This window comes from Eptatretus burgeri, chromosome 8 (genome assembly GCF_056783735.1).
Source record: "Eptatretus burgeri isolate ZD-2024b chromosome 8, Ebu_testis_v1, whole genome shotgun sequence".
NCBI classification, from domain to species: domain Eukaryota; kingdom Metazoa; phylum Chordata; class Myxini; order Myxiniformes; family Myxinidae; genus Eptatretus; species Eptatretus burgeri.
This window is the reverse complement of record NC_140968.1, coordinates 65,229,779-65,254,274: the sequence shown is the minus strand read 5'-3', so window position 1 is coordinate 65,254,274 and position 24,496 is coordinate 65,229,779. Positions and strand designations below refer to the sequence as shown.

Below are 24,496 nucleotides of genomic sequence, written 5' to 3'. Positions count from 1 at the left end.
TTTTCAGATTCTTGACCATTGAGAAATGGGGCCAAAAACTATATTGCATGTTATTTCTCAAAGTTGTGGAGAACTTGTGAAAGAGTTGGTTTAGGTGACAAGACCAAGCTGATTTGATTTTCGTTAACGGCCAGAATTTGATCTGTCCGATCGGTGGCATACAAAGTCAGGTCAGGTATGGGAGCATGTGCCAGAACAGCGCGTCGCTGTGTCCACTTTCCGCCAGTACTCCGTCTGGCCATCCCCCAGGCAGATGCCAGGCCCATCTCCTTGAGATGATGGTCAACCTGCTGCAACCACGAGGCACGTGGTCAGCCCACTGGCCTCCTCCACTCACGAGACTCCCTCGCTGAGAGAATCTGGTGAGCAGGATCAGCATCAGGAAAACGAGCCACATGTCCATACAGCCGCAACTGACGCTCACGGACTATGCAGGTAACAAATCTCCGAGTCTCTCAGCAACCGTTCGTTGGACACAAAATCCGACCAGCGATAGCCAAGGATTCTCCGAAGAGACCTGGTATCAAAGGAATTAAGTCTCCATCTCAGATCCTTGGTCAGAGTCCAAGACTGGAAGTACCAAGGACCTGAAGACTCAGACTTTCGTCCTCCCGTAAAGGTATTGGCAGCGCCAGACCCCATGATCCAGTGAATCCATGACTCCCCAGGCCTGACCCAGATGTCTATTGACCTCTGACTCACAGCCAGCAGAGACATGAATATCACTGCCAAGGTAAGTGAATCTCTCCACGACCTCAACATCCTCACCACAAACAGACAGGACAGCAGCATCCAAGATGTCACCGAAAGCCTGGATCTTAGTTTTGACCCAAGAAACCCGTAATCTCAGCGGCTCACTCTTCATTCAGCACCTCGAGGGCCCCCAAAAGGATGTCTAAAGTCTCCGCAAAGATGACTGCATCATCTGCAAAATCAAGGTCCGAGATCTTGACATTCCCAAACGATGCACCGCAGCTTGATCTCTCCGACATCCTCCCTAAAATCCAGTCCATACAAGTGCTGAAAAGTGTGGGGGGCAAGTACACATCCCTGACGAACTCCAGTAACAACTGGAAATAAGTCGGAGATGGTACCACCACACTTCACAGCACTCTCAGAACCAGAGTAGAGTTCAGACATCAGATCGATCAGTTTTGGTGGCACCCCACGAAGACCAAGAATCCTCCAGAGGACGTCCCGATTCACTGAATCGAACGCTTTACAGAGATCAACATAGGCTGCAAGCAGCCCCTGCCGAAACTCTCGTCTGCGTTTGGTGAGGACACTAACAGCAAGGATAAGGAGCAATCGATACAAAATGTCAACTATTAAGCCTGGCAGAGGTATGTCCTCTATGGAGTGCTCCATTTCAACAAGTTGTCACGATCTGTGATTTTGTTTTTATTTATTTTTTTATTTTGCCAAGTATGTTCGTCTGTCACGTTTGTTGCACAATTTTTGGCTAAAGTTTTTTTTTATTTTTTTTTTTTTTTTTATTTTTTTTTTTTTTTTTTCCTAGCAATCCTTCTGAATTTTTTTTTTTTTGTTTGTCGGTGACTGGTCCAGGGCAGTAACACTTAATTTTGTTGAGGATCCGGATCTGAGAATATTCCAAGTGATTCTTCACTGATGAGATGGGGCTAAAAACGATTATATTGTACAATTTCTCAAAAGGTTAAGGAGGGATTGACGTAACTTTGTGCCACTAGTAAGAATTGATTAAATTTTGGTGAAGATCCAACTCCAGATCTGGATATTAGGGTTGTTCAACTTTTTTTTTTTATTTTTTATTTTTTTTTTATAAAAAATAACATTCTTCACCATTGAGAGATGGGGCTAAAAATGATATTGCATGATGTCTCAAAGTTGTGGACGGAATTGGATGAAACCTGGTGGACTGGTTGGGTGTGTGTGACGACCAATTAATTCAATGTTGAAGATCTGAATCCGGATTTGGGAATTTTTCAAGTGATTCTTCACCATTGAGAAATGTGGCCAAAAACGATTTTTAGCACGATATCAAGGTTAAGGCGGGATTGACATGAAAATTGGTCCCACTCGAAATAATTGCATTCATTTTGGTGAAGATCCAAATCCGGATCTGGGTACGAGAATTTTTCAAGTGATTCTTCTTCGTTCAGAGATTGTGCCAACAACTATATCTTCTTCTTCTTCTTCTTTCGGCTGCTCCCGTTCGGGGTCGCCACAGCGGATCATCCGTATGATCCGCATAGTGATTTGGCACGTGTTTTACGCCGGATGCCCTTCCTGACGCAACCCTGGTCGCCTCTTACGACACAGGGATATGGTACACCTATTTTAACCGGGGTATACACCGGCCCAGTACACTGGTACTCATTTTGCCGACCTCGGAAGGATGACAGGCTGAGTCAACCCCCTGGTGTATTAATTCAGTGGCTCAACGGGGCTTGAACTCAGGACCTCTTGGATCCCAAGCCGCTGCCCTAACCACTGCGCCAACACCAGGCTGTGCCAACAACTATATATAGTAATGATATTCCAAAGTTGTAGATGAGTTGGTTTAGGTGACAAGAACAAGCAGATTCGATTTTTTTTTTTTTTTTTTTTTTTTTCAGGTCTGGATTCAGATCTGACTTGTACAAAATTTAAACTTTTCAGCCTGGTGGACATATGTGCCAGAGTGCTGTTCCGTTTTGCCAAGTCACACTGAGTGGTTTATTTTATTATCCTGCCAAAACGAATTTTTTTCCAACATATGTTAGTCAGCTTGTATTTTTTTTTTTTTTTTTTTTTTTTTGTCAATTGCGTATAAAAAAATTCTGCAGAGCACAGTTATTGGAAATTTTTGTAACTTCGCAAATCGGAGGCCTATAGAGGTCCCTTTCAGCGCATAAAATTTTGAAGGTCAAGGTCACTTTGTCGCAAATCAGGGGAGTCGACAAAACCCTTTTTTTGAGTAATTTTGATCGGATCGTCTTCAAACTTCATGGGAATATAGTTCATGGTCTGGCGCTCAGCTGATTAGTTTTTGGTGGCGATTGGCCTTGACCTTCATGGTTAGCACCAAAGGTCAAACATATTTGACCCCAAGGTCAAATTTTCAAGTTTTCAGAACCATATCATGTAGTACCTCAAATTGAACACCTGAGTGCTTTCTAGATATGTCAAGCTTGAGACATGACGTCATTTGGTGACGTTATGAGGCAAACGCATATTTTTCATGGTTACTCTGTAGAACGATTCTCATCGGAATCTCTCGTAGGCAGATATTCCTCAAGGAGTCGCTCCTGGTGGATAGCAGCTCTGTTCACCTCAGTGTAACCTGAAAGAAGTCACACGTGGTCACCTTTTGGCAAGATACAGGTCACCCTGGGGGTGACATTGGTTTATTTTTTTTTATTTTTTGTTCGTTTGAAAGGACAGAACTTTCGTGTTTTTCTCCAACTGCTTGTAGGATTGAATTTTCACCATAGGTGTGACTACTCATGTTGAATGTCGTAATAATTGATGTCATAGGTCACATGGTGTGGCAGCCATTTTGGAAAAATGCAAAACTTTGGACCTCTATCTCTGGAACCACACCAAGGAAAAAAATATTTAACGGCATCTCGTCAATCCTCCTCGTGGGGAAGATTTTTTATTTTATTTTTTTAAAATGTCATAGGTGCCGGTGTTATGACATCATTGCATATGTAAAATGCTAATCCAACCAGTATGAATTTTTGAGGGTCATTTTGGGATAAAATTGACCACATAAAGATTTAGCAGCCATATTTTTATTTTTTGTTTAAAAAAAACAAAAAAAACCTTCAGCCATTTCAGAAAAGATTTTTGAACAGATTGAGGTGAAATTTTACACATGACTGCCTATCCATGAGGAAGAAAAGATTCACACATGTTGTAGGTCACATGGTTTGGCAGCCATATTGGATTTACCCAAAAACATATAAAATCTTCTCCAGAACAGCTGGACAGACAGAGGGGATACTTCACACAAATGTTCTGCATGCCTTGGGGATAGCAGGGTATTCACGAATAATTGATGTCAAATGGTTTGTCAGCCATATTGGAGTGAGAAAATGTGAAAATTATTTATCTTGAATCGCTTAATAGACATGAACCTTCACAATATGATCTCGTAGTAATGGGGAAAATGTTTTAAATTTCAACTTGATAGGACACATGGTCTGGCAGCCAGAATTATTATTATTATTTTTTTTAAATCTGGGTTTTAAAATTTTATTTCTTTTGTGAACAAAACTCACTTGGCTGTGCCTGGATGACTTTTGAGGGTCGAGGAATAATGTGAATTCTATCCATGTTCCTCCTGATTTCATCTTTGCTTTTAGCTTGTTTAAGTTCCTTCTGATTCCTCCAATGCACGATTGTACCTATTTGATCTTCCATTTGAATTGAATTTATTTTAATCCCATTCAAAATTCAATTGAATAATAATAAACATCATGTTCAGGTGTCTGATCAAAGTGGGACATATTGGTACCCAGTCATCATGACTCATTTATTAAGTGGCAGTTCTACTTGTGTCTATTCTTGATTGCATAAACACCACACAAAACAAGTCCCGTTGAGGGTCTGCAATCTGATTGGCACAGATAAATAAAAATAAGAAAATGAGCAAAGTGATGGATCATATAATGGAAGATTGTGCAAAAAGGGGAAATGTTGGACAGTGTGACCACTCCTTGGCTTTTTTCACAAGATTTTGGCTATTCGTTGTTCACCTTGGTGTCTTGGTTTTCCATAGGTTTTTCTATTATCGCTTTTCCGAAACCCTATGAAATCTTGGCTTTTTCATTGGCTCAACTTGGCATTTATGAAAATGAGGAGTTGTCACACTGGTCATGGAAAATATAATTTCATATTTTCAGCGAGCCATCCACCGCCTGTTGCATCACAGAACATGTATATATTTTTTGGAGCCGGAACTGTTGCTAAGTTCGATTCTGGAGCTTAAATTTTGTAATTCAGCTTAGTTTAAGAGGTTATCACATGTGCAGAAATGAAATAAAGCCATGAACGCTGGTGTCTTCAGGCGTTTACAAGCATTGCAATGTACCCAGAGATTTGTAGCTGTGATACAAGCATTTGATAATATGACTGAGGAAAGTGAAAAAAACTTTATCATTAAATCATTGCAGCCTTTTCCAAGTCGAGGGATGGTTGAGCAGGTCTAAAAAAAGTGCTATGTGCCTGAGTTTGACAAGATGTCTGTTGTGAAGGCAACGTAAGTAGTCGCATCAATCATCCTGGAAAGCTTTGCCCTGGTTTATTGATAGACTTGAGGAAGCATAGTTCACATGATTTTGTGATGACTTAGGAGGTCGTATTTGCAGTCCAAAGTCCTCATGAAGTATTTGAAGCCAGAGTCTTCAACAACAGAAACACTCCAATGGTCATATCTATCGGCATCTTGTCAATCTGATTTTGCCTTGTGGAATCGGCGCCGTTCTTGCACTTTTGTAAAAGCGAACTAGGTGCTGTTGCAGACTGCCTTATTTGAATCCACATTCTCATACATCACTAATAGTTGCTCTCTGGAGGTTGGTTTACAAATGTTTTGGAATATTGGATGTATTGGTGATGAGCAATGTCTATTGAACAAAGTGCACATGCAACTTTTGGACTATTCTTTAATATTCTCAAAATAGTTCCAAACTTCACTTCTGGACCTGTTGAACGACATGTTGTCCAAACTTTATCAGTCAATTTATTGCCTACCCATCCATCAGCAAAGGAATTGGCACACTTTACCAGTACAACTGGAAGTTCCTTGCTATTAATTGAAAAGAAACTCGCCCTTGGAGCATATTTTGTTTGGAAGTAATGTACTTTTTCTGCTGTATTGCAAACTGGTCTCCCTCCAGTTGGCGACTGGCTTTGGAGGCCATTTTGGAAATGTAATGGACTTAAATCTCACCCCAGATTTATCTGATTTGAAGCCTTGAGCAAGCTATTTTCTGAAACCAAGGCTGACCACAGCTATTTCTAATCTTACCCTCTGTACCCACACTTGTCCCTGCTTTGGTATAAACTGTCTTCCTGGTTTTAAGGATCTTTTGGGGTATTTAAGTACAGAATAGATCTTGATCTTGTGGGTCTTGGACATGGGTAAGGGGTCATAAAGGTATTTGGGGTCTTAGAGGGTGTTAGGGTTCTGTGGAACTGGTTTTACTCTTAAGGCATCTTTTTTGACCTCATTTACTTTAATAGTTGTAAGAGGCCTGATTAAAGGCATTCTTCCCGTAATGACACTTAAACCCATGTAATATGCTGTAATTGAGAGGATCCCTCAGGAATATTCTTTTTTTCTTTTCTTTGGTACATTTGTGTTCTTTAAAGTGTATCTGCTTTCAGTGATTTGCTATCAAATAAATTGACTATGTAATTACCTGGAAATGTCACATAAGTTCAAAATATCAATTATGATATGATCAATATAACTTTTATATATTCTGATTTAACTTGCAACTTAAAAAAAAAGCATGGTTCTTTATGTGTAAGCAAGTGTTAAAGCAGCCTTTGGTCTCATTGAAGGCATCTGGGAATTTGAGGAATGCACCGTTTATCCTTTTCAGTGCTGATCAGAGGATCTCACCAAACCATCCCATCGGTAAATAATACATGAGTAACTGGTCGCTCTTATCTGGGCAGTTGTTTGAACTTTTGTACTGCTGAAAATTTTTTCTTCTCTTTGGACCATGAGTAATTGTTTGTGCTTTTCTTCTCATTGGCCGACTTTGCTTGGACCACTTGGCACTTTACTATTGTCTAATTTTGCTCCACTCTTTCCTTTCCTATTGGATGGACCTGAATCTCACCCTCAGATTTATCTGACTTGAAGCCTTGAGCAAGCTATTTTCCGAAACAACGGCTGACCACAGCTATTTCTTATCTTACCCTCTGTACCCTCACTTGTCCCTGCTTGGGTATAAAATAGCTCGCGCTGGAGCACTTACTCGAGAGGTTCATTGATGGTGTTCTTTGTACTCGCTCTCAATGATCATGTCTTAAAGATTCTCTTTTGTATGCTGAACCTGAGTGGAAATTGAAGTTTATTGTGAGCCAGGCAGGAGCACAAATCCTAGAGGAGCAAAGATTGGGTGGTACCAACTGCAGTGACAGCAACAAACACAAGTGGCCATGAAACGGAGGTAAGAGAGCCCTTTTGAAATTCTCTCGGAAGGTGTTTGCTCTCATTTCAAGTCTGATGCTGCATCTCTCAACTAACAGGGGATATGCTCTATTAATGGGACAGGTATACAAAGGAGAACCTTTATTGATAACTCCGAAGAAGGGGTTAGTCTGCCGAGAAAAACAGGCTAGGATCCTGTACATTCAAATGTTTTGATTTAAGGGTTGAAGTCCACCTTCAGAAAAAGGGAAGCAGTCCCAGCATGTTAAAGGAGGGTCGAGTCCGAGAAGGAATATGTGTTGAGGATTTTGTGGGAAAGTATTTTTAATTTCTGTATTTGTTCATTGTGCCTGCTGTTGATCCGTTCATTGCGAAACTTTTGCATTGTGATTGTTTGTTGTAAGGAACTTATGAAATGGCAAATAAGTTAGGTAAACCGGGAAGGACAGGCCCAAGGAATCGGAGACAGATTGGTCCACCAGATAAAGGAGCATGTGTAAAGTACATCTATGATAATTACCGGTTGGAAAATGGTGTCATCGAGAGCAGAATAAGAAGACTCAAGAGGTGAAATGGAAAGTGTTTATGATGTGGAATGATAAATGTCAGAGGAGAAAGGAAAAAAATCTTCATTGTCCAGTTTAAAGCATGTCCTTGGAAAGGAACAGAGTAAGCGCAGTGATGTTGCAACTGAAAGGCACAAAAGCAGACTTGACCATGGAGGAGGAGAAGATGAGCCCGGTTTTAAAATGCTTTGATTTGAAACGGGCTCAAACAACAAAGAGGGTATTGAAAATGTAGCATGTGAACCTCGAGTCAGAAGGTGTTTGGTTATGATGGTTACACTCAAATTGATGCTGCAGTTGCACTGGTTTACAGGCCCATATAACCATTGCAGTTGAATTTCTAACCATATACATATTACATAAGCATGAGAAGAATGGCTCTGATTGCCAGACCGACGTGCAGGGGTTTGTTACGTGACTGAGCCAGGCACGGAGGCCACACAGGTGCCTGGAGGGGAGTGCGACAGAAAATTATTGCGATCTCTTTGAAGTCTTTTGTCTTGTTTACCAGGTAATAATGTTCTATCGCGGTGGTTTGGAATAAACATTCAATGACTGTAAAAGTTCCCCACAGTAATGTATGTCTTCAATGCTTTTAAATCTAAAATTTAAAACCTTGTTACAACTTGTAGCATGTCAGGTTCGCTCCTCCTTTCGGCACACCGACCCGAACTGACACAAAGTGGCACAACGTAAGTGCGTTGTGTACCACGGATGGCCCTGCAGCGGCTGATCCGAGGATCTCACCAAACCATCCCATCGGTAGTGGTGACGGGCGGTGTGTACAAAGGGAATCACAGACCTGTTATTGCTCCTCGCATGGCTTGCAGCTGCTCATCCCTCTCCAGACAAAAATGCTCATGGGGAGGAGTTGCTTTTAAATCTCCCTCAAAGTCGCAAGTATGTGTTTTGATGTGGTTTTAAGAATTCTCACAACTCCGAGGTAAGCAAATTATCTCAAGCACCCCATTTTTCGCCTGTCTATTTTGCATTTTAATACAAAAAAAAAAACTTCGATAGGATACGAGGTGTGATTCACAATCGATGTCTTGCACTTTTGAGGTGGTTGCAGAGTAGTTTGAAAAGTAGATACCCACAGGTAAACTTCAAACTGTTGCAAAGTTAACAGAAGAGCAAGTGTCTTTCTCGATTGTGGAATAGTTTTTCTGCGGCTTGCTAAACTTCTTTAAGTAATAGCACACTGGATGATCAACACTTGTATGAGCCTCCTGCATTAGCACTGTTCCTCCCCAGTCTCCCTCTGCTGAGACTCGACTTTTATGATTTGCTATCAGATTTCTTATCTTCTCCTGGTCCATAACAATCACAAGCTTCTACAGCAGTAACCTCATCACCAACCTGGTCCATAAAGGTTCCATCTACTGTAAATGCAGTTTCTTCGTCCATGTCCTCTTGCACTGCATTCTCATCCGAGTGCTTCCTAGACCTCGAATGAATCACCACACATGTTGAAATCGGATCAGAAACCCACTCTTCTTGCAGCTCCGCATAATTTTCAACAATTGATTCTTCCACCATTTGTGGATTCATAAAGACTTTTCACAGGTTGTCATTCCCATGATAAAGGAAACCCACTCCATTTGGAGAGTAGGTCGTATGGCTGCAAGAACTGGTCCTGATACGAAATCAGACTCTAAGTTATCCACCTGAAGAGGAGTTTCAACAAAAACCCAAGTCCTTCTAGTAACGCATTGACACCAGTCATTTTTTTCAACTGCGGCAAAATATTTTCTCGCATTTAAGATTGCAACTCACCAATGTCTCTCAATATTTCCACAGGTTGCTGACATGCAGAATTACCTATGGCTGACACAAAACCATCTGTAATAAAAGGCTTGTATCCCAAATTATGCAGGTCTGACAAAGGTGTCATCCCCTATTCGGTGGACTGCTCTACCATCTGTGATTTAGGGTAGTGCTGTGGAAGCTCCTTGTTGCTTTTCCCACTTGTAACACTGCCCAACTGAATGCCCTCCCTTCCTGCAGTGACAACTCGGCACAGCAGAATAATTATTCATGGGCCTTCGTTGCACCGCATTTACATTTTCTTTTCCTCTGGCAAACTTTGCATAACCCCCACTGATAGGTGAGCTTTTCTGGAAACATTTTTGTATGGATCTCACTCACGGACTCTGACCAAGTTATTCCTCTTTGGAAAACCCAGTCTAGTAAACTGCACTTTGAGTGAAAGCATAATCATCCGCTCCTGGAGCTGCGGTGTGCAATTCATCTGCCTTCCGTTTGTCCAAATCCATTAGAATGTCAGTAGGCATGCACTGCTTAAACTCCTCCACTAATACCAACTGCTATAACTTCGCATTTTGTTCACAACTTCCATGGAACTACAGTACCTGTCAAACAAATTCTCTTTTTCCCAAGCAAATTGCACACAAGTTTCACTCTTTCTTCCTACACTGCCAAAACTTCTGTCCGTACGCTTCGGGTACCAACTCGTAAGCTTTCAGAATGGCAGCTTTCACCTTCTCATACACAGTACATACCTCCATTGGTAAAGCAGTAAATCTCCTGAGCCTTACCTACAAACATTTTGCAATAACATAGTCCAATACTCATTTGGCCACTGCATTGCAAATGCCACTTTTTCAAAATGCAAAAAGTACTTATCTACCTCAGTTTCGTGAAAGAGTGGCAGAAGTTTCATCTGTCTGGTCAGGTCCCAAGACTTTTGATTAGTCAAACGGGGTGTTGGAATTGGTGTGGGTTGAATTCCCCTTTCTATCTCCAACTCTCATAAACCTAATGTGTACTTGTAGCTCCTGTTGCTTAAACTCCAACTCTCCTGCAACTAATTGTCTATCCCTTTCTCTGTCTCATGCTTCATTCTGCAATTCCAATGCTCTTATCTCTAGCTTTCACAATTCCACATTATCACCTTGTATTAACATAAATGTAGTGTCAGACAAAAGTTTATTTTCAATTAAATTGCTGAACACCAACGCTAAAACTTCAGCTTTCTTTAAAGGCTTAACCTCAAATTCACAATGCCAAACCAAATCTACCAACTCAAATATATTTAACCCACTCAGTTTCTCCACACTCGGTGCATCAATAAACTCAGTTTATTTAGGGAATTTTAGCAAATTGCATTTACCATCTGTGGAAAAAATTGCTTACCAAAAAATTTCTTCACTAACGTATTCATATAGGTGTCGAGGAACACCGATCAATTAGTGCAAACCCAAATCCCTGTGGAAAATTCTGGGGAGGAAATCAAAGTTCGGGTGCTCTGAGGGCCTGCGTGAAAAAATCAGAAAATTTAACTTTTGCCAATATTAACTTGTGGGATGTCTAACTCGAGTTTTTTTTTGGGGTGCTGAATTTATTCCAACCATTATTTTTGATAAAAAAAAACACTCCTTGATCATATAAAATGTATTTTATTGATATTTTTAACAGAACTGTGCTCAATGGAAATGTTGCTTCATCAGCTTTTACAACCTTATTCATCAAACATCAAAGATGAGACAACAGGTAATCAAAATTCCTCTAATCTAACATGTGCACCAAGGATAGTCACTGTCTTCAAGGAGAGGATGGCAGAGAGATTGAAGATCTTAGCTGAAGGAGGAAGGACACCAGCACTCTGGGTCTGGTATTATGGCAGAATCGACCTCATCAAGGTATTCATCAGGAGTGAGCATGTCCCAGACCACACAGGTCATCTCAGCTGCATCATTGGAATGCTCAATACCTTTGCAGCAGTGGGCCACCATCAGTACGCAAAGGGAGCAAGGCTGTATGTACAGCTATTGCATCGGCGACAGAGTCCCATGTTCCAGGAAACTCTATCCAAGTTCCCTTTCTACGGCAACCATGTAGTCAGGTTCTCAGACCATGAATGGTCCGGCAGCACATGGACCAACATCACGATAGAAACCACACTCATGCGTGAGGCAAAATTCTTCGGTGGTCTAAACAGAGGCCGCTTTCGGAATGGGTCTTCTCATAAGTCTTGGGTTCAGACTCTGAACCACTTCTCGTTCATTCACCAAGAGCTAGAAAGAAGCATGGTCACATGTGGGGTACCTGTCCACACCGACATGAAAAGAGATAGCGATGCTGTCTACACCATAGTTGGGTGGTTGGAGGAAGTCAACCCTTTCGATGCCACATGGGACAAGAAGACTTTGGTGTCCTTCTCAACTGGGTTCACCACACTCCCGAAGACCAAGTCAATGCTGATCAAGCAGAAGAAGTTGGCAGAGCCATACAGGCTAAGATGGATGGGAAAACTTTTGTGGATGCAATGGTAACCAAACACAAGGTCAAATCACTTGCAAGCCTCAGATCTGGACCCAAAGTCAATGGCGAGAAGCTGGTCATTGACTCACTGAAGCTATTCAACCACCTTATTGTCATCAGTGAGTGTGAAGTCAAGACCAAAGAAGCTCTGCACTTTGAGTTGACGCCAAAACCGATGTCTCTGTTTCACAAAAATCAAAAGTTGCAAAAGCCAGACAAGGCTGCCCGAGCAAGGTCCCTGAAGTCATGTGTGGCACCTGTCGAACAACCCCCCTGCACAAGCCTTGTGGTTGATGGTGGGTGGCTCCTATGCAATGTCAAGTGGGAGGCTAACCTTACTTGGAAGGAATGTTGCCGAGAGCTACCTCTGGTTTGTGAAGTCCATGGGAAGCCATCGCCTCTGGATAACGGTGGTCTTTGACTGTTATGGCAGTTCCAGCAAGGACCATGACCACTTGAGACGAACAAAGAATGCATGCTGTGACATTCAGATTCGTCTGGATCTCAAAATCATCATTGCAAGAGAAAAGTTCCTCGAAAACAAGAACAACAAAGCCCAGCTCGTTGTGCTCCTTACTGAGACATTTAGTAGGAATGGAATCAGTGTACAGCAATGCTCCGATGATGCTGACACCTCCATCGTCCGCGCAGCTCTGGATGAGGCATAAGAGTCCCCTGTCGAGGTGAGGGCTGAGGACACAGACGTCCTGGTTATGCTGATTCATCATGTTGCAGACCATCCGATCTTCCTCACGACAGCCAAAGAAACATCTTACGATGTCGGAAAGATCCGAGAGGCCCTCCCAGAGATATAGCGGAGGTATCTCATCTTCTTGCACAGCTTCTCTGGCTGTGATTCAGTGTCTGCAATTTTTGGGTTTAGCAAACCAACTTTGCTAAGCAAGCTCTGCAAGACTGATGAATCAGAGAGGCCAATGGACGTGTTTATGGACATCCGAGCTGAGAAAGGTGATATCATTAAAGCAGGCTGTGATCTTTTCATGCTCATGTTCCATGGGAAATCCTCCAAAGACTTGAGATTCGACATCTTCAGAAAGCGATCTGCTACTGGGAGCATAAAACCTGAGAAACCCCCCCCCCCCCCCGACAACAGGAGCTGCAGCACAGCACTCTCTCCAAGCTTACCTCCAGACTAGAGACTGGCTGATGCTGGAAAGTCCATCGTTGGATGCCCGGGACTATGGATGGCAACTCACTGAGCAAGGATATGCACCAGTCCCTTCTACAGACCCAATTGCACCAGACTACCTCCTGACATTTGCCAGCTGCAACTGTGCGGGGGACTGCAGCTCACTCAGGTGCTGCTGTAAAAAGTAAGGAGTCAAGTGTATTTCTGCTTGCAGCATCTGTCATGGTAACTCTTGCCTGAACATAAACCAGCTGGATGACAAGAGGAGTGAGGAAGATACTGGGGAGTTTGATGAATAAGGTTGTAAAAGCTGACGAAGCAACATTTCCATTGAGCACAGTTCTGTTAAAAATGTCAATAAAATCCATTTTATATGATCAAGGAGTTTTTTTTTTTCTCTCAAAAATAATGATTGGAATTAATTCAGCAACCCTAAAACTCCTAGTTAGACATCCCACAAGTCAATATTGGTAAAAGTTAATTTTCCGATTTTTATTTTTTTTATTTTTTTATTTTTTTTCACGCAGGCCCTCTGAGCACCCGAACTTTGATTACCTCCCTAGAATTTTCCACACGGATTTGGGTTTGCACTAATTGATAGGTGTTAGTAGACACCTCGATCAGGGGTTCCCAACCTTTTTTTTTTTTACTGGGGTACCATTTCACATGTTCCTGGTCCCACCGAGTACCACTGTACCAAAATTCACCTAAAATAGTGTTTATTTGCGATACAGATATGACAATGGGGAGTTAAACAATACTTACAATTCACAACTATGACAGTGAGCAATCTGATCTGAACAAAAGAATGATACAGTCAGTACCTATTTGATTGTGTAAAATGTCCAGTCAATGGGATGGTTGAGCCTGCTTCTTGTTCACAAGCAGGTCGATGTCAGGCTTTGTTTTGGATAAAGCGCACCGAACATCATGTTCAACATCGAGTAGGGATCTTTGTTTTGTTTTTAGAATAACGACTGACGAGAACCCAGCTTCACACAGCCATGTAGATGGGGATACGATGAGCGAATGAACAGCCAGGGCAGCTAGCTTAGGGAAAGACCCCAACATTCCACACCAGAAGTCCGCAAGATTCATCTCGTCGAACTGATCTCGGGCTGTGGAGTCGTTCTGGAGATCAATCAAGCTTTCCTGCAGTCCTGTTCCAGGTGGCAAATCCAATGCATTCATGCGAAATGGGTTGCGGATCATTTTCAGATCCAGTTCCTTGAGATCCGGAAAATATGAATTTAATTCCTCATCTAAATAAGCGAGGTGAACTTTTACCAGTTGTAAAAACTCCCTTGGGGGATTCTTTTCACGCTTCTGAAGAATATCGGCCGTGCAAGAAAACATGACCACCACTCCCGCTTCGACATTCGTCTTCCACAGACGGAGTTTTTCCTGAAATCCCTTGACCTTGTCTATGAAGTCGATGATAGTCGCGCCAGTCCCCTGAAGAGACTTGTTCAGGGCGTTTAACTGAGAGAAAATGTCGACCAAATAAGCCAGGTGCAATGCCCAGTCGGGGTCGTTGAAAGCAGCGACGAAATCGACAGTCTTTGGTTTTCCATCGTTTTCGAAGAATTCACAAAGATCAGCTCACAGTTCAAACATGCGCTCCGCCATATTTCCAAGGGATAACCATCTCACCTTAGTTTGAAATAAGAACTTTATGGTCGGAGTCGAAATCCTCGCAAAGTTTCTTGAAAAGTCGCGAATTGAGAGCCTGGGATTTCACATGGTTCACAATTTTGATCATGGTTGAGAGAACGTCAGTCAATGGCTTGGGAGTGCCTTGGCTGTGAGGGCGTGGCGGTGGATCGTACAGTGTAGGCCGCGCACTTCAGGAGCAACTGCCTTCACAAGCGTTTGGAAACCTGATCTGCACCCCAACATAGCTGGAGCACCATCTGTAGTACAGGCTTTCAGATCAACCCATGACAGCCCAACTTGATCAAAGACGGAAGACACCTCTTCGAAAATGTCCATTGCTTTCGTTGTGGTTTTAAGGGGGCGGAAAAATAGTATTTCATCCTTGAACTTGGCTTTATGCACGTACCGAACGAACGCTAACAGTTGGGCACAATTTGCCACGTCAGTTGACTCATCCAATTTCATAGAAAATCCGCATGGAGATGCCTTGATTTCTGCCACCACCTGGTCACGAATATTGGTTTACATTTCTTCAATGCACCTCTGAACTGTGTTGTTTGACAACAAAAGAGAATTGAGCTTCTTGCCGCTTTGTTCTCCCAGCATGAGACGTACGATATCCTTTGTGGCGGAAAGGATGAGGCTTTCACTGACGGTGTGAGGTTTTTTCTGTTCTGCAATTCACAGTGCAACTAAGTAGAATGCCTTTATGGCTGTCGTGGACTGCTGTCGAAGGCTGCCATCGAAGCGTGCTCTTTTCATGGCATTTTCCTTCCGACGAAAAAAAATCATGGTCCTTGTCGCTGTGTTCAGGATTAACAGAATCAAAATGGCGCTTCAATAGACTTGGCTTCATAGATTGATTGCAGAGAACTTTTCCACAAATCACACACTGTGGAGCTTCTAATTCACCTTTTTGGATGGAAGTGAAGCCTAACTTGAGATAACTCTCCGAATATTTTCGCATTGACATGATGCTGGTGAACGATAACAACTAGAACAGGCACTCGTAGAGCGTATACCTTCACCGCAGCCACTAGTTACCTTTGTATTAAGTTGTCCACAATGCATCTCAATACAAATATACATTTCGTGACCACATGACCTTTGACCCACAACCGCTACCTAGGGTGACAATAGTACTATACCTTGTGTCATTTCAGAAGATAGGGACTTGAACACTGAACAATTTGGAGTTAATTTGATGTAAATCGGAAACATATTAACCGTTTTCATCATGAAAAAACGATGTTGACCTTTTTGTGACCTTGACCTTTGATCCGATCGCTCCCAAAATCTAATGGATTTGTCCTTTCATGATGCCAAACAAATCCAAAACAATTAAAGCCTCTCTGCGTTTTGTTTTTTTTTGCGTTAAGTTGTCCACAACGCTTTCCGATATAAATGTGAATTTGTGTGACCCCCTTGACCTTTGACCCCCAACCGCTGCCTTGGGTGACAAAAGTACTATACCATGTGTCATATTAGAGGATGGGGAATTTAATTTTGAACATTTTGGAGTTAATTTGCTGTAAATCAAAACAAAATTGACAATTTAATCGTGAAAAAACGATTTTGACCTTTTTGTGACCTTGACCTTAACCTTTGATCCGATCGCTCCCAAAATCTAATCGATTTGTCCTCTCGTGATGCCAAACACATCCACAAAATTTCATGACAATCTGCGAAGTGGTTTTTGTGTAATGTTGTCCACAATGCTTCCCAATCAAAAACTCCATTTTGGTGACCCCCTTGAACTTTGACTTCCACAGACTAACTAGGGTTGCAAACACTATACCATACGCTATATCAGTGGATCAGGATTTGAATACTGAACATTTTGGACTTAATATGATGTAAATCGGAACAAAATTGACACTTTAATCGCAAAAAAACGATTTTGACCTTTTTGTGACCTTGACCTTGACCTTTGATCCGATCGCTCCCAAAAGCTTCGCGTGGCGTCCTTGAGTAACTGCACATCATCTCTGAAAATTTCATGCAAATCGGTCCAGCAGTTTTTGCGCAATGTTGTCCGCACACATATTTACCAATAAATAAATACACAGGGGTCAATACAATACCTTCGTCAAATGAAGTTTGCGAAGGTAATAAGCCAGGCAATTAGCAATGATGACAGTGTGGCATGTAGAGACAAAACGAATAATAAGACTTGTGCACAATGGCTGATAACAAACAGCTGTCAGTGTACAGCCGCTTTCGATATAAATTTAATCATTGTGCACAAGCTGCATGAGAGAGAAGTAAAATATAAACTGCGTTAAAAAAAGAAAAGAAAAAAAAAAAGCACGCTGCCGCGTGCCACACACGTACAACCGAGAAAGTCCAAATGTACCACCTGTGGTACGCGTACCACAAGTTGGGAACCCCTGACCGAGATGAATAAGTTTGTGAAGAAATCTTTTGGTAAGCAATTTTTTCACAGCTGGTCAATACAATTTGCTAAAATTCCTTAACTAGTTGCATTAAATGCCATAATGATCATTTATGGTTTCATCTAGTTCCTTTAATCACTTCTGAATTACCATTAGCAATCCATGTTCTATTTGATCGAACCCAATGTCTTTTATGAGTACTTCTCAAACTAGAATGCAATGTCGGTTATGATTATAAAATCACCCGAACCCCACAATTTGTCTTATGGGTTTCTCTGAACACACCCACAAATCTCAGTATGGAGTGGTCCAAACAATCAATTGGTCTTATGGGTGAAAGATCAATCCAATCCTTTCTAATCTGATCCGATCCCATCCAATCAAAGGTCAATAATTAAAGATCAATCCAGGATGAGCCCCCAATTTCTGTTATGTGCAGATTCAAAACCTTGAAATGAGTTTCTTGAATGTTTGAAGGGTTAGCATGGCAGACAATAAAAATGATCACTTTGAACTTTTCAGTCCATTGACAACCAACCAGGTGATAACTAGTGACAAACAACAGAAGGAACTTTAAAATGCAATTGATTAAAACCCACTGTTAAAATGCACTCGTATCAATCAGTAATATGATTTAATCAAATTTTTGCTGCTCTTAGAGCACCCTTATTCTGGACATTTCCATCTGTCTGTCTGTCCGAAAATTTGGTCAAGCCTAGGGGCTAAACCACTCAACCGATTCCAATGAAATTTGGTAGGTAGGACCAATATTTCTGGGAATCATGTGCTTTCGAATATGGGACCCCGGGCCATGGCAACGGCAAAGCAACGGCCCTTTAAAGTGGTCAAAAAATAAAAAAATCGAAAAATCTAAGCTTAGAGTTCTGTGTGCAATCAATCTTGCTCCCTTCATGCCAATTTGCAGCCCTAACAAAAAATATATGTAGGAGGAGATAGGTTTTGGGCGAGTACATGTCGAACATTTCAGAAACAGTTAATTGCGAATATCTCTAAGAGAAAGAGTGTGATTTTGATGAAACTTGGGTGAAATGTGTACAATGTGGCCAGCATGTACACAAAAATGAATGGTTGCTATGCACAGCAGAGATTTATGGATAATATCCAGATGCAAATGTGATGATAATTCTGAGCGATGGAAATCGCACAAAACAATCCAGTGGCTCAATATGAGCAAGGGGAGGATGTGTTCCTCTATTGTGAAGCAATTGTATGCCCCAGGCTTTACCCCAATTATGGAACAATATTGTAGGACATGTCAAACTTGTCAATAACCTAATCCTGGGAAGGGACCTCAGTTTGTTTCAGTCCCACACCCTCTATCCATGGGTTCTTTTGTACATAATTATATTTGTACCATATCCTGATGCTGTGTGGACTGTGCTTCCTCGCTGACGGACCTCTGGAAGCATGTACATGTTTCTGCGTTTGAGCCTGGGGAGTAACTGCTGAAATCTATGTCTGGGTTCTTCTCAAAAACTTTGTTCCTTATTTCTTTCTCATTTTTTTTTCACAATTCTTTATTCATTGGAATTCTTGCTGTTTTCTTCTGTTATTCTCCCCCCTCTCTTTATCTTTCTCAGAAGTGAATTCTTCCAGATATTTTTCTGTAAGGCTCACTTCGCTGTGCCTGGATGGGTTTGAAGGCAGTGGAATAGCAGCTGAAACCCGAATCCTATCCTGGTTCATCCTAATTACTCAAACTTTGCTCTTGTCTTCTTTGGGTTCCTTATTGGTCTTCCGTTTCATTACATTTGTACCATCTCGTGATGATGTGTGGACTGTGCTTGCCTGCTGATGGACCTCTGGTAGCTTAGCTTGTATATGCTGTTGCATTTGAGCCTGGAGAGTTACTTCTGAAATCAATCTCTGGGTTCTTCCTGACATCTTTGTTTCTATTCTATTCTATTATTGTTTAAAAAAAATTTTAATACGCAATTTTCTTTATTCATTGTAATTCTTGCTTTTTCTTTATCTTTTACTCTTTTCCTCTATTTATCTATCTCTCTAAGGAGAAGTGAATTCTTCAAGAAAATTTACTGTAATGCTCACTTCATTGCACCTGGATGGGTTTGAGGGTAGTGGAGTAGCAGCTGAAACCCGAATCTTATTAAGGTTACTCCTGATGACTCGATCTTTGCTCCTTACTTCTTTGGGTTCCTTCTTGGTCTTCCATTTCATTTCAATATGAAAAATGATTTCGTGCAGATGTCAAATTGTTGTGGGTATGAGTTCATCCTTGTGGTGGTGGACATGTTTTCTGAGTGGGTTGAGGCATACCTGGGTAGAAACGCAGATGCTAACACAGTGGCCAAAGTAATGATGAGATTTTATTTGCAGATTTGCCATACCCTGCAGACTCTCAAATGATAATGGGACTCACTTTATGGGTCAGGCGGGAAAGGAACTGTTTAAATCTTTGCAGATAAAGCACCATTTCCATTGTCCTTATCACCCTCAGTCAGCAGGAGTAGGGGAACCACGAGCAGTGTAAAGGCAGAACAGGTTCAGAAAAAATGACTTGGCCAAGATGTGGGTCCAAACTGGGCTAAAATGGCCAAATGTGATACGAATAGCTTTAATGGCCATGAGAACAATTTCAAATAGAAAACAAGCCTTTCCCCACATGAAATTATTTTGGGACACCCAATGAGATCGCCATACTCAGCTCGTTAACTGTAAAATTGATGGATATCCATCAGATGGATGATACAATGCTTGCATTTTAAATTGCATTAAATGCGGTCAAAGCTTTTTATTCGCAGGTGAAGGAAGCACTGCAGACTACAGCAGTTTCAACCCTGGAGACTTTGTTTTCATAAAAACTCATAAAAGAAAGAATGCTCTTCAGCAAAGGAGGATGGGTTCTTACCAAGTATTGCTGATTACTCACACAGCAGTGAAATGACAAGGTAAAGCTACATGAATCCACTCCTCCCAGTGCAAAAAAGCCTATGGCAGAAAGGGTCCCCAAGAAGGGCCCTGAACTACTGTCCTACATTTGCTTGGGTCTTGGTTTTTGCCACATGTGGTGCTATCCTCTTTGTCTTAATTGTGTTGCTAAATGGAGGGTGTACCTCCACTCAGCAGAAATAAGTCTTGTACAATGAGTCTTAAACCAGATGAGAAGCACACAGGTGTATAAACTGTTAGACGTGCTGTCACGCACACTATTGACATGAATGCTCCACTCACACACCATTGTCAATTGCACTCACCAGCCCCATAGACATAGATAGGAGACAGCTACCTGTTAACAAGGAAGTACATTTACATCCAGATGGCTTATATGGAATTGATACACACAGACTTAATACGTTCTTAGCTGCCTCCTACAACATATGAGGAGTATGAGCAAAAGCAGTTGAGTTTGCACTTTTATTCCCCACTCAAGAAAACATGGTGTAGCATTCTCCATGCTCTGATACCAAGGGAGGCATTACTGTGGTATTTTTAGAAAAACAATAGTGGAATATCTAAAGCATACAGGCACCCTAGAGACAACTAACAGATTAAAGGAATAGAAAACCAATGGAAAGGGGGTTGTTAGGATTGTACCAATTTTACTAATTGATCTACCTCCTATTAAATCTTAGCCCCATGCCCCCACATCTTAGAATTGAGTACAAAATTTTGGGGTGATTTGTCAGTACAAAATAATAGGACTTATTTGTTTAATAAAAAAGAAGGTTCCAAAACATCCCATATGAGAAATTCCACTTGCCATCATTATTTAAAAGTAAGACTACCAGAAAGACTAACAATCCAAGGATCTTCAGGATCTAAGATAGTTAAGAAAAAATGAGACTTATCTTTGAAGTATCAAGTAGCACTGAACAATACATATTTTATATGTGGACATAACGCTTATCCCTGGCTCACGCTCAATTGGTCAAGCTCTTGTTATTTGAGTTACGAGTGCGTGCCCGTACATGCGTGGCCGTACATGCAAAAAAAAACATTTCAAACTGTGTGCCAGAAACAACAACCACATAGGCCTTTACATCATTCTTGCATGCCTGTACGTGCGTGGCAGTAGGGTGAATGTACTGATTCTGGCTCACTTTTCCCCATGTAAGTGAATGGGGGATTTTCAGCGATTCATTTTTTTTCCCCTTTTTATCCCAAGGTATATTTATTTGTCTCCCCTTTTTAACCTTGGGGCACTCTTTTCAAATAACGAATGCAATAAGATAAAGATTTGTTCAAGTAGTAATGTGATTCTAAAGAAATATCTGAAACATGTAAGCCTCGGGACACTCTTTTTCAAATAACCAATGCATATTGTTTAGCTCACTCATTGAACCTATAAAGATTTGTTCATTCTCAAATTCCTTCAATAGTTTAATTTCCTTTGCACAATAATCCCCATCTAAAATATTTCAAAATAAAATATTTGAATCTTTTATATTTTTTAAGAAACCCCTTTTGTGCCATTATGAAATGATAAACTTCTCTTAATGCTCTTGTTTGACCAACTCCTGAGCCACATATCATTTTGGGATTATATTAAATTGTTTTTCCATTGTTCAATTGATAACCATCAAAGTTTTCAGTCCATTCAAGGATATTTTTTTTTCTTTACATCCTCTAACTTACTAGTTTTTAAATTGATTCACTTATTTGTTTTATTTACCTTTGTTTTAGTTATTTTTTCAATAAGACTTATTTGATATTTTTCGCATTCATTATGTTTTCCATTTATATACCAAGACTGAGATTTTCTCCACTCTTTAGCTTGATAAATACTTGGTTTGACCATTTATATATTGTGAAAAAACACGGCGGTAGCCCTTAAAAACCCCAACCCATCTTCCCATCGTTAAAACACAATCTATTCTTTACACTCTATCATACAATATCCATATGGAACACAATCTATTCCATTATCTAAAATAAATCTCTTATCAAAGGCTCCTAATGCCTTTTTATTTACTTCTTCACTATATATCTTATGTTTATAACTTCTTATTGTATTCATTTTCCTATATTCATCAAACAATTATGATAATTTATAAAAGTTATTGATTTCTTTATTACCTTTAACCTCTTATCAATCTGATCTCCATAATTATAAGCATATGCCTTTGCTCTCAATGCAATAAGCTCATTACTTTTCCACTCAACTCATCCTTAAACTTACCAAAAACCTTTTCATTCTTTTTTGAAAATAACTCACTCTTCTTACTAAAATTACTTATATCATATACTCCAATATTTTTTTTCATATCTTTATAAACATCATCAGTTTTTATATCAAGGATAAAACTATCAGTGTCCATATACAACAATGAAATATTTTCACCATACTCTTTCTTTAAGCCATTATACAAATAATCATACATCAATATCTTTGATAAATCAAGAACTGCTGTTCCAATATAAATTGGTTTATCCATTACAATACTTTCCTTTTCCATATGAATAGCAGAAAAGTTCTCTGAAAAAACCTCTTCTCTCTTAGAACTTGGTGTATTTATCAATCTAGAAGTTTCTTTCCAAGATGTTGCAAATATAATGTTTTGCCTGTTTCTAACATTCTCCATTGTCTTTCCAAAGACAGCATAATTCATCAATTTATAGAATTCCCCTTCAAATTTTACTTTTGTATTTGTTCTCATATCTGTATTGAATTTAATATACTTTTTCATCCAAGGACTTTGTTTAAATTTTAAAACTCTATGAATTTTAGCAACTCTCAATCCTTCTCTCAAAAACTGTTTCAAGCTTCTCTGATGCAAAACATATCCCTCTTTATCAGAGAACGTTGTTAATAACTTTTCTGTTCATTTGCCTTTAATATTAAAACTTTTATGGTAATCACTTAACCATTCTTTCTTTGGGGTTTCTTTCTCACATGCAAAAGGAAGGTCTTTTTGCTTATTATGAAGATCACTCGGGTACCTCAAATCAACTTCAAAATAATGACCTTCTTCTTCCTCATTCAATTCCTCTTGAGAAGAAATAATAATATTCATCAAAGCCTTTTCATAATCCTTTTCTTCCACCCACTCTAATTTACCATAAGGCAGAGATTGAGAGATTGCCCATCAATACAAATAATTAGCATCAAAATACAACATAATTACTATCTTTTTCACTATCATAATTTGGAAGATATTTATTATTTGCTTTAGCATATCTTTTTGAACATACTTGTGATATTCCACCTCTCTTAGACTTCTCAATCATCAAAAGCATATCTACATCACTGATTAAATCTATATCTTGTTTTGTCATTTTCAACATTGCACTCCAAGCTAAACCAGGAGCTGTGAAATAGTGGGCAGGATCTAATCCATAACAATATTTATTATGACAGAGTGATCTAAAAGCTTCAAACACATCAGCTAACAATAAAACATCTGTTTTTAGATACAAATCATGATATTCTCCAAGGTTCTTTTATCTTAAATATTTTCCAAATTTCTTGTGCGTGTTTATATTCCTTATCACTTATCTCTTTTTCATAAAGGTTATAATAGAAACTTTCTTTTGAAGGAAGTCGTGTTTCTTTAAATCTCATAAATAAGGATAAATTCCCTTATTTGTAAGAATTTTCTCTTTACTTTGAATTTTATTCCTTGTTTGAATTTCCTCTCTTGTTAGGATTCCCTCTTTAATCAGAATTTTCTCTTTAGTTAGAATTTCATTCATTGTTTGAATTTTCTTTATAATTAGAATATCATCTTCAGTTGGAATTTCTTCATGAATTAGAATTTCCTCTTTACTTTGAATTCTCTCTTTAATCTGAATTTCCTGTTTTATTAGAATTTCCTCTTTTGGAAAGAATGAATTAAAATTTGGAAAAGAGCCCGTGGAGCTTAGATTTGATGCGAGGTCGGCTAGTGGTGTTCCCATAAACTTGCAAGAATCTAGAAACCGAATACGAGTTAAAGGTTTTGTGAATATCATTTTTGTAAATGAAATATACTTTTGACTTGTGTTTGTTATGGCAGAAATATTCCCTGGTGTTTTTGCAAGTTCATTGATAAATAGATGTGTATCATAGTTGGCGCTGTTGTGAAGAAAGGAATAAAAGAAGGAAATTTTTAATTAAGATTAGAACAGGAATGAGCGGGACCTCTATATTTACCAGTAAGATGACAATAATCCCTAACTTTAGACTCCTCAATTTCCTCCTCACAAATATGGCAGATATTGTTCTTTCTAAATTCTAATTTTTCTTCGGTTAATTTCATCGGTTCATTTGTTTCTTTCATTAATTTAGTTAGTCTTGTACAATCCTTTTCTAATCGTTTTACGAACTCTAGTGAAGCTTTTTTTCCAC

At 40.0% G+C, this 24,496-nt stretch overlaps 1 long non-coding RNA gene across 1 annotated transcript in view; it reads left to right on the top strand.

The window, feature by feature from the left end:
- The first annotated feature begins 6,939 nt into the window (after nt 1–6,939).
- LOC147021910 (uncharacterized) overlaps nt 6,940–24,496 on the top strand; it is a 135,027-nt gene continuing 117,470 nt past the window's right edge. The window contains exon 1 of the long non-coding RNA XR_015060989.1: nt 6,940–7,154. This is a non-coding gene — a long non-coding RNA (uncharacterized LOC147021910). The remainder of the gene's footprint in view (nt 7,155–24,496) is intronic.